Below are 11808 nucleotides of genomic sequence, written 5' to 3' on the forward strand. Positions count from 1 at the left end.
AGTCTAGTCAATTTCCAGGGTGTCTTACTGTTGACAATGGGCTGTTCATTTTTCTTGAAGTCCAATGTGACTTTTTTAACCTAAAAATTTGTTTCCCTTGATTATAAAGGGTATTCTTGAATGATATGCTTAAATATTTGTTCTGTTCCATTAGTGTAATTTTCTTCCTCAGGGGCTCCAATTGTGAAAGTGTTGAATCTCTTTTCACTGTTTTCCACTTTACCTTCAGTTGCTTTTTTAAAGAGAACACCGTGTTGTGGGAGGTTTCCAGCAGGTGCGTGTACAGAGAATTGTGTGATACACTTCTGCACATCCAGCCCCTGCACACCTATCAGCATTCTGTTCTTGTTACGGCATCACCCAGAGTCCGTACTTCTCATCAGGGCTCGCTCTTGGTACAGCCCGTGGATCTGGAAAAATGGATGACATGTATCCACCATGATAGCTTCGTATAGAGTAGTTTCACGGCCCTAAAAAATTCCTCTGTGCTGCGCCCGTTCATCCCTCCTCCCCCCGCCCCTGCAACCACGGACCCGTCACCGCCTCCATGGTTCTGCCTTCGCCAGAGAGCCCTGTCGCTGGAATCACGCAGGACGCAGCCCTCTCAGGCTGGCTTCTGTCACTCGGCGATCCGCACTCACGGTCCCTCCGTGTCTTCTCATGGCGTGATGGCTCGTTTCCTCTTAGCGCTGAACACTCCCCCATTGACTGAAGTCAGGTAGTGTGAGTACTCCAACTTTGTTCTCCTTCAATACTGAATTGACTGTTCGCATTCTTGGCCTCTCCATATAAACTTTAGAATCAGTTTGTCAATATCCACAAAATAACTTCTTGGCATTTTGATTGGGATTGCACTGAATCTGCAGATCAAGTTGGGGAGAATTGACATCTTGACAACATTGAGTCTTCTTATCCATAAACAAGGACTATCTCTGCATTTATGTAGTTGATTTCTTTTATCAGAGCTTTGTAGTTTTCCTCATATAGATCTTGTACATATTTTGTTAGATTTATACCTAAATATTTCATTTTGGGGGGTGCTGATATAAATGGTATTGTGTTCTTAATTTCCCAAATTCCACTTATTTATTGTATAGAATATAGGAAAACAATTGACATTTGTATATTATTCTTGTATCCTGTAACCTTCCTATAATCACCTATTAGTTCCAGGAGTTGAGGTTTTTTCATCAATTCTTTTGGATTTTCTACATAGACACTCATGTCATTTGCAACATAGCTTTACTTTTTCTTTCTCAATCTCTGTGCCCTTCCCCCTTTTTCTTATCTTATTGCATTAGGTAAGACTTCTGGTATGATATTAAAAGGAAATGAGAGGGGGATATCCTTGCCTCGTACCTGATTTTAGTGAGAAAGCCTCAACTTTCTCACCATTAAGTATGATGCTAGCTGTCGGTCTTCTGTAGATATTCTTTACCAAGTTGAGGAAGTCCCCTTCTATTTCTGTTTGCCAAGAGTGTGTATCATAAATAGGTGCTGGATTTTGTCAAATGCTTTTATTGCATCTATTGAGATGATATGTGATTTTTCTTCTTTAGCATATTGATTTGATGGATTAATTGATTTCTGAATGTTGGGTCAGCCTTGCTTCCAAAAGATAAATCTCACTTGATTGTGATGGATAATTCTTTTTATACCTTGTTGGATTTAACTGGCTAATATTTTGTTGAGGATTTTTGCATCTTTGTTCCTGAGAGATATTGGTCTGCAGTTTTCTTTTTTTTGTAATGTCTTTGTCTGGTTGTGGCATTAGGGTAATGCTGGTCTCATCAAATGAATTAAGAAGTATTCCCTCTGCTCCTGTCTTCTGAGAGAGATTGTAAAGAATTGGTATAATTTCTTCCTTAAATGTTTGGTAGAATTCACCACTAAACCCATCTAGGCCAGGTGCTTTCTGTTTTGGAAGGTTATTAAGTCTTGATTCAACGCCTTCTTAGATACAGACCTCTGCAGATTGTCTATTTCTTCTTGTGTGAGTTTTGGCAGATTGGGTCTTTCAACGATTTGATCCTTTCCACCTAGGTTATCATATTTGTGAGCACGGAATTGTTCATAGCACTCCTTTGTCATTTGGATGTCTAGGGGACCCGTGGTGATGCCCTCTCTCTCATTTCTGATACTAGTAATTTGTATACTCCTTTTCCTTAGAGGCTTACTGATTTTATTGGTATTTTCAAAGAATCGTCCTTTGGTTTTGTTGACTTTATTAATTTTCTGTTTTTACTTTCATTGATTTGTTTTCATCTTTATTATTCCTTTTCATTTGCTTACTTCAGATTTAATTTGCTTTTCCTTCTCTAGCTTCCCAAGACAGAAGCTTAGATGACTGATTTCAGATCTTTCTTCTTTTCTAATATATACATTGATGCTGTGAATTCCCCCTCAGCACTGCTTTCACTGCATCACACAAATTCCGATAAACTGTGTTTTCATTTTCATTTCTTTCAAATATTTTTAAATTTCTCTTGAGATTTCTTCTTTGACCCATATGTTATTTAGAAGTATGTTTTTTTCTTTTAATTTCCATGTTTTGGGGGGCTTTTCAGCTATCTTTCTATTATTGATTTCTGGTTTAATTCCTTGGTGGCCTGAGAGCAGACATTGTATGATTTCTATTCTTTTAAGTTTGTTGAGGTGTGTTCATGGCCCGGAACATGGTCTGTCTTAATGGCTGTTTCATGTGGGTGTTCCATGAATGTGAATCCTGCTGCCGTTGGGTGAAGTAGTCTGTAGATGTCAAATGTACCCAGTTGATTGATGGCGATGTTGAGTCCAGCTATGTCCTTACTGATTTTCTGCCTATGGAGACTCCATATTTTATTCAACTATTTGAATCAGTGTTACAAGTGTGCTGTGTTCCTAGGAGTGCTCTCATGAAATTTTCTATTGGTCTTTGGTTTTTAGCACTTTGACTATAACGTACTTAGTGTGGTTTTCTTTATATTTATTCTGCTTGGGGTTTGCTGAGCTTCTTAAATCTATCAATCTAGCTTTTCCACCAAAATTGGAAAATTTTCAGCTGTTATTTCTCTCTTCTCTTCCTTAGACTATAATTAAATGTATACTCAACTTTTTAATATTACCTATGGGCTCCCGAGAGTCATTTCATTTTCTGAATCTTTTTTTTTCTCTGTTCTTCTGACTGCATGAGCGCATAAAAAAGTGATTGATAACAGTATCTATTTATTTAAATGTGAACTAGAGCCTGCTCTGAACTAAGGATTATAAAATATAGGAAATTCACCCGGTGTCATTCCTTCTTCCTAGTGTCCCCCTCATCGTCTCCAAATCCTCCTGCTTTGGGTCACTACCCAGCACCTTTGTGGTGGTGCTTTCATCTATCATTCTGAGTTTATAGTTGTCATCTGTGAAATGGATGGTCTGATTAGGAGTTACCTGGCCATGAATGGAAACTGTTGCATTTGACTCTTTGGTTCACAAGAAGACCACAACAACAATATTTAAAACTATTAAGGCAAAACGGCAGAGGAAAAACCAGCCGTCATTGGAATATCAGTAATAGTCTGAAATCTCCCAGAGAAGAATTATATTCCTTGATTAAATCTTTGTAACTTCACATTGAAATTTCTTCAGATGCAAATAAGCACCACACATTTTATTTTTAATGGTTTTAAATAGTTTACTGATTTATATTTAGAGTGACAACTAAGTCATCTTTACGCAAACAACAGTAGAGACCTTCCGGCGGCTCCAGTGTCGGGCGTGGGTAGGTTCCCTTGGGCTCCGTCACAGCCCATCAGGGCTCGCATTCCCAGGGAGGCCACAGCTGGGAGCAGAATGGGCATTTGGTAATCAGCTGGCCTTGTGGCCTCCTGTGCTCCCCTGGGATACACAGACTCTGTCATGGTATTTTCCACGTTCCTTTGGCTGGGTGTTAAAGTCACTTAAGAAAATAAAATAAAAAACAAACACAGTCACAAAACCCAAAGCTCCACATCTTTGCCTTCAGCATTGCTGTGCTCACCCCAGAGCCCTGCCTGCTTCTCCAGCCCTGTGTCCATGTGCCACCTGCCATCGCGGGCGGGGCCTGTGTCCCCTCCCACTGTCCCCGCCCGGGTCACAGCAACTCTCTGAGCCCAAGAGTTGACCTCAGTTTGGGAGAACTGCAGCGTTGCTGTCGTGCTCTGGAGCTGGCCTCGGGGTGACTGGGGGCCTTGGGGGACAGAGCCTGCTGGAGGCCCGCCGGTCCTGTGCTCCCGGCAGCGCAGCCCTGAGTCTCAACCAGGCCGAGAGAAGCGTCTGTAGGTAATTTCACATTAAAGGCTAAGTCAACTTCACACATCACACAGCGATGCAGTCACACCAACAAAGTGCCTCCCAGATACTTATAAAGTGATGAAATGTGAGAAGCCACGAGCCAGCTAGTGCTTGCCTTTTAAGGCGAGAATGGGCCCTTTGAACACATAAACACGTCCAGATGGTAATGAGGCTTTAGGTGAACGTCACCACGACCTGTGCCCTCCCTTACCTTACCAATGGCCACCTATTAAATTGCTCCTGTGGGGCTTTTGGTTACACGAATGAAATATTCTGGTTAAAAGGATTAATTTGAAAAGTTATTTGCTACACCTTTGCTTTTTTTGTTGTTAGATTTTCTCATTTTTTAAATCTTTTTATGGTAACATAAAACATAAATCAGGATCACTCAAAACAAGCACAGCTGACTGAGTCGTAAAGCAACGGCCCATGAAGAAGTAGAATGTTGCCGACCCCCAGCAGCCCTGCCACATGCTATGCAGGCTCCCCTCCTGGCCTCCTCCCCAGTATCCATGACTCTGACTTCACAGGAATCACTCATGTGCACTCTCTGTAGTTTTATCACCCAATGGGTGGGTCTTGCCCAACTTCTGTAAAGCTGGTGGGCCACTCAGGTCTCTGAATCTATAGGGTCTCCCTCCAGCCCTGTCTTGTCCTTCCTGGGCCAACGGACCTGCAGAGGCTTCTGGAGGGGCTGAGTGCACCCTTGTGGTGCAGTCCAGCGTGTTCCTCTGTCCCCTGTCTCCTGAGGGGTGGTGGGTGGATCAGGGACCGGGATAGACAGATTCTATCCCTTTGCCAGGACCCCAGGAAACATGGCAGGCTGTCTCTCTTTGGAATGTCAGCAGCTTCTGACTCTTAATACATGTACCTCTGAATTCACTGGGTTTACCAAGTGGTGACAATGTTTTTTTCTATTATCTATTATCCATGTATTAGTTGTAGTCCTGTTAGAGACACTCCTGTCTTCTACTACCTGGTTACCCAGGGTGACAGCTCGTAGAAAAAAGGCAGGATACTTTCGACTGTCCCTTCACTTACCAGTTTTCAAGATAATGAATTGGCTCCCTGTCCCTCTGAAGACAACTAATTCCTTCATTTAACGTCATGATGGGTTACACACTCGTGAGGAGTTACACACATTCGATGGGTTTAAGACCACTGGCATGATCGTGATTGAAGCTTGGATTGTCCCTGGAGGAATCCCTTCAAATGGGCTCCTGAGTCTTCTTTTTTAAATAAACTTTAAATGTTAGAGTACTTTTGGATTTATAAAGAAGTTGCAGAGATGGCACAGAGAGGGTCCATGTGCCCTTCACCCACTTCCCCTGTTGCTTAGGCATCACTGTGATATCTTTGTCACAACAAACTAATATTACTGCATTATTATTCATGTAAGTTTATGCATTTCTCAGATTTCCTTAATTTTCTCTTAATTTCTTATGTGCCAGGACCCCACCTTATATTATCACTCATTACTGGTTCTATCTCTTCTTTGGTTTTATTTATTTATTTATTTATTTTAAGATTTTGCCTTTAAGTACTCTCTGCCCCCAAAGTGGGGCTCGAATCCACAATGCTGAGACCAAGAGCCGCACACTCCACCGACTGAGCCCACCAGGTGCCCCTCAATCTCTTCTTTTAAAAACAGCTCCTTTTTTTAATGACTGACACCATGGAATGATAAATATATGGGCGGCTATGGGAAAATAATGATAAGAAAATTTGACTGTACATTTGCTTAGCACTGTCTATAAAAACATTACATATATTGCATAATTTTGGTGGTTTTACAAAATATCTGTGATATAAGCAGAGTCAGTAATAACGTTCCCATTTTTCAGAACCAGATGAGAAACTGAATGTTCAAGAAGTCGAGAAAGACCTGTTCCAGGCCCCAGAGGTAGCATCTTGCCTGTTGGAAGATCCAGAGGACCTCCAAAGCACTGGGCAGAAAACATGGTGGTCGGGCCCAGGTCCCAGGGGCCAGGCAGCAGCAGCCTCACCCCGGGGAGATAGGACTTCCCACGGACGCCCTTCCCCGAGCTGTGGATGCAGAAGCCCATGGGTCACGGATATTCTTCAGTCAGGAATGCAAAATGTTCTTTTTTTTTTTAATCAGGGAACATTACAATCACATAAGTTAAAATACGGTTCAGTTTTGTTGGATATATTTTTTTTTCCAAATTTTTTTACTTTGAAAAATGTCAAACTCACAGAAAAGTTGAAATAATAGTACAATGAACAACCGTATACTCCACACCTACGTACACCCGTTTTAGACATTTTCGTATATTTCCTCTCTCTCCCTCTGCACGCACACACACATACAAACACACACAGACTCTTTTTTTTTTTTGAGACAAAGGCCTAAAACGTTAGGGGACACCAAACCATGCAAGAATCCAGATAAGTAATGTTTTAATGCAATATTTGACAAGATGAAATTGGATGTAAAGAATGCAGGATGAGCAACAGATCAGCATGGTAGAGGCGGGCGTGGGGCTACGGACCCCTTGGCCTCAGGCCAGGTCGGCATCAGGCGCCGCCAGCCCACCCGGCTCCCCGGGCCTCCACCATTCATCTCTAGGTGACAAGATGTTCCTGCAGCCGTCCCTCGGGGCCGCTCGGGACAGGGGCCAGCCACAGCCCCAGCGAGCCCGGCATCTTGGCAGGGTCCTGGGCCCAGCGTGTTTCTCCTCCCGATTCTGTCCTAAAGTGGACTTTTGGGAGAAGGGAAGAGATGGGGGTGGGGGGCTGTCATGTCATTCCCCCCGACACACAGCCCGCCAGGAGACTAAGCAGCCACCTCAGACCTGGCCACCACAGAGCGCTCTGAACGTTGGTGGGATTCCCGACTCACCATGACCAAGTGATTTTCCAATTACTTAGATTTTTGCTATTTTCTCTTTTTCTTCCCAGAATCACCAGGGAGGACTCTCAGAGAACACCAGACAAATGAAAAATGTCAGCTTTTAGGTCTTGGCCATTTTTGATTTATCTGTGGGCAAAAAATAATAACAAAATCCTTCAGGATGCTTTTAAAGTGGTGAGCAGGGAATGCGTCGCCTCATGTAAATTTAAAAATGAATGAAAGTAATTCAGTTAAACTGTAAAATGTGAATTTAGGCTGAAAATAAACATTTGCGGATCCCTAAAATACCAGCGACTGCAGCGAAGGGTGGTTTTCTCCCTTAATTACCACGTTCCCGTCTAGAAACAGAGAGGCCTCTGTGCGGGGCGCAGAGCTTAAAGCCACAGGCCTCCTCTGCGGCTGCACCCGAAAAACAAAGATCAAGGGACTACTTGCACTGAGTTCACGCAGACAGCTGAGCACCCACTGGGTCGTGGTGCCTGTTTACCCTTTCCATATTTAGCGGCAGAAACTCTTTTTTCCCAAATAAAATCTTACGCCCATCATACATGTTGGGTGGAGGGAGCTGCCCGGGCCAGTCTGAAGGGCCCCCTGCATCGCTTGTCCCCTCTGGAGTCCAGACAGCGGTCAGTGGGACCCAAACAATTCAATGGGTCCTCTGGTGGGGGGGGGGGCATGAAGGACTTCCCTGGAAGTGCCCCCGACCCCTCCAGGAGCATCACCCCCTGGGGAACACCCCTTCCCAGCATCCTTCCAGGAACATTCCCCTCAGGAGTAACCCCCCAGGAATGTAACCCCCCAGGAGTGCCCCCCAGGAGCATTCCCCCCCAGGCCCCCAGGAATGTAACCCCCCAGGAGTGCCCCCCAGGAGCATTTCCCCCCCAGGAGCGCCCTGTCCCACTTCCCAGGAGGGACGTGGGCCTTCATGCCTCTGGTGGTGACCAAAGAGAATGAGGCTGCACACCCGGGTTTCTCTGAAGAGGAGGACGCCTCGCTTGGAGAACAGAGGACCCCGAGACAGGGCTGGAGGTCCAGCTGGAGGCCTGTCCTCTCGCCCGCGTCTGGCCTGTGCATCCTGCAGACCATCCCCGCAGCCGGACTCCATGCCTCTCTGGGGGCATCACGGGCGGGTGTCTCTTGGCTCCTCATGACTGTGGTCCCGCCCTCGCTCTGTCTGTCCCGGAGCCCTCACTGCTCAGAACAGCGTCCCTGCTCTGGGTCTGTGGGGGACCCACAGTGTGACCAGCCCGGGGCGGGCAGGCCTCGCAGGGCCGCCCTCGGTGGGTGGCAGCTAGTCTCCAGCCTCGGGGTCTGACAGACAGAAGCCTCGCGCACACACGGGCTGGTGGACCTACTGGAAAAGCTCCTGCAGGTGGACACCTGGGCTCCAGGGCTCTGTGCGTGGGGGACAACCTGTCAGCCCCTGTGCAGCGGGACCCCCGGCGGTCCAGCCGTCAGATGGGCGTCAGGCAGGGCTAGTGTGCACTCCCCTCACATTTTGGAACGGGTGGGCGTGGAGTGCGTGCCTACGTGTGTGTGGTGTGCGTGTGGATTCCCTGGTGTTTCCTTCTCCCGGTTTCTGGGGGTAAGTCTTCTGCTCCCTGATTTCTAGGCCCATCTTATTCCAGAGGACTCGGGCCTTTGTCTGCGGGGTGTCTGGCCCACTCCATCTTTTACCTTTGGTTATGCTGGCCTTGCCGTGCAGAAATCGGTTCATTTTTACGAGGCCAGATATATCAGCTGTCCCTGGTGGCTGGATTTTGTGTTACAGTTTAAAAGCCTTTCTAATTTCAACGTTTTAAAGAAATAGCTGATTTTTAAAGCCACCGGAGCTTACCGTGCTGACCGCTGTGAGGCATGACCCCTATTCCTGTGCGTTCCCTCTTCCCGACAGCTTGGTAAGAGACCGGGTCCTGCACGTGCGCTCACCCTCAGCCAGGCCGGCCCCCTCTCCCCGGCACCCACCCTCCAGGAGCGCCCCGAGACCTCGCTGCCACCCTCAGCAACCTTCTCTGCCTCCCGCACACCACCCTTGCTCCCAGCCATTCCCCGCTCCCCAGCTTCGGGGACATGCAGCACGCCATCTCTTTCCCCTCCTTGCTGCTTCTGGAGGATTCCGGGGAGCGAGGACTCTAGCTCCAGGCTGAGCGTGGGGCCTGTTGGCGCCTCAGCCCGCTTGCACCTGCAGCCGGCTCCCCACGGGCCGCAGCCTCACGGTTCCACCCCCAAGTGTACAGGACTTACGCTCCTTTTATGGTGAGGACTGGAGACCTCTGCTTTGTGTCTGAGGCCGGAGCTGTCAGTGGGTGTCCATGCGTCCAGGCCGGGCGCGAGTCTGGCCCGGGCGAAGGGCAGCCCCTGTCCCTCGCCCGCCCCAGCGCCGTCTTTACAGCAAGTGGGGGTCAGCGCCTGGAGGGAGGCTCGGGCCGGACGCACAGACACCGGGGGGACTCTGCGGGAGGAGGACCCCTGCCCCAGCCGGTGGTGGCCCGGGGGAGAGCAGAGCACGGGGCCACATTGATTTAGACTCTGTCTACATCTCCCCACCCCGACCCCCGCTCAGAGAGTCTCTGCTTGCTCCCTGGGCCAAAAACGTCACGTGGCCTCCAGCTTCCCTAGTGAACAAGGAGAAGGATTTACAAGCCAGTGACGGAGATACCGGAGTCCAGCAGAAGTCCGTCGGCCTTCAGAAGGTGAGGCCTGTCCTCCTGGCACCCCACCTCCGGCTGGCGCAGAGAGGGCCCGCTCGGTGGGTGCACAGCAGACCCCCGGGCGCAGGCTGCCCCTCATGGCCCCAGCCTGTGCTGGCCGCCAGGCTCTGAGAGCACTGGGTCCCCTCTTCTCTCACTTCCTCGGGGGCTCTGACTCTTGCCACATCCCGCTTGCTTCATCCTTGGACGCCGACTCACTGGGACAAGTTGTGTTTTTCTTGGAGATTCTAACCGCATTTCTTTTCTCCTGATGACAGAAATATGTGTCTTCACCCCAGTCTATCCTGCTTCGTAATTATTCTGTTGTTGAAAGTATTCCACCTGTGCCGGGAGACGAGGCTCTCAGGGGCCCCCGACTCCTGCCCGCCCGGGAGGTTGCCCAGCGGACCTGCGCCAGGCCCATCAACCCCGCTCTCTGTCTGCAATCTTGCGGTGCGGCTGCTTTTTCCCAGACCCCCGGTCTTCCTCTTGCGTCCCAGTTCCTCCAGGTCAGATGGGAAGCGTGTGTCCTGAGCTCTCGCAGGTCCAAACGCGGCTCTCCTTCACTGTCAGTCATGCTGGACTGTTGGGCTGGGTATAGAACGCTGGGCTCCCATCGGGATTTATCAGAAACCCCAAGGCCCTTCCGCAGAACCCTAACAGCAGCAGCACCTGTTCATTCGTAGATAGTTTGTTCTTTCTCTTGCCAAACTTCCAGAATCTTCTCTACGTGCTTGTACTCCAGAACGAGAGCAGGTGTGTCAGGGTGGATGTCCTGTCCTTCACCCCATGTGGGGCACCTGGGTCCTTCTGTCTGTCTCCAACCCTGGGAAACCTTCTTGTACCCTTTCTGTTAGTATTTCCTTCCCCAGGTTTTAGTTTTCTCACCTGGAACCTCTGTCAAGTGGTTTTTGGAGCACCTGGATTCAGCCTCTGGACTTCTCCACTTTTCCGTCAAATATCCCCGTCTTTGTCTACTTTATGTGCGTTTCAGAAATTTCTTCCTTTTTCTCTTCCGGCCTTCCCACAGAGTTATGTTGAAAACTACCTTCCAAATTTCAAGACCTCTGCTATTCTCCAGTTCTCCTTGTTTTCAGAGTGCTGCTCTTGCTACGGCTGCAGGGTACCTGGGGGCCTCTCCCAGTAACTATGGCTTCCCAAGCTTGTCCAGTTCTGACACCTGAAGTGTCCATGAGAACCTGGGCCCCATTTCACACTGCGGCGCCTGAGGGTGTGTGGGGCTGGCGGGGGCCGTCTGGGGGGCTGTGTCGGGGGCTGTGGGGGGGGGCTGTGTCGGGGGCTTTGTCGGGGGCTGAGCCTGTCCCTGGTCACTCTGCCTCTCTCCCCAAAAGGTCTCTCCCCCGTGTCCCTGTCAGCTCAGGGCCACACACCTTTGGAGCCCTGGACTCCTCCCCCGCCCCGTGTGTAATCTCAGCAGATCTCCTGCCCCCACCTTCAGAGTGCCCCAGGACCCGCGTCCTCCCACCACCTGCTCCACAGCTCCCTGGGCGGCCATCACCCACCTAGACTGCTCAATGTCCCTCCCACCCCCAGGCCTCTGCTCAGGGCCATGCTCCACTCAGCAGGAGGATGGTTCCCAAGCACCGGCGAGGCCCACGCTCTGCAGTGTCCAGTGTCCCCTTGGCCGAGCCTGTGGCCCTCACCCACCCACCCCGTGCTGCCCTGGCGGAGCCTGAGTTCCTCACTGCACCAGCCACCAGCAAGCTTGCTGGACTGGTCCCTGGCCTGGACTGTAAGCTGCGAGGTCCTCACTGCCATAGCCCTAGGGGCACCTGGGTGGCTGCCCCGTCCAGTAGATGCACTACAGGTAGCTGTCGAGTGACCCAAGTAAGCGAGGGCTGCAACTTGAGACCCAGTGGGGCTAAGAAGGGCAGACGAGAAACGCAGAAGCTCATCATTTACAGAGTGTTGGGAGGAGGGACA

Source organism: Mirounga leonina, unplaced genomic scaffold, assembly GCF_011800145.1.
Source record: "Mirounga leonina isolate KUSES-001 unplaced genomic scaffold, KU_Mleo_1.0 Mir_353, whole genome shotgun sequence".
Classification (NCBI taxonomy): Eukaryota; Metazoa; Chordata; class Mammalia; order Carnivora; family Phocidae; genus Mirounga; species Mirounga leonina.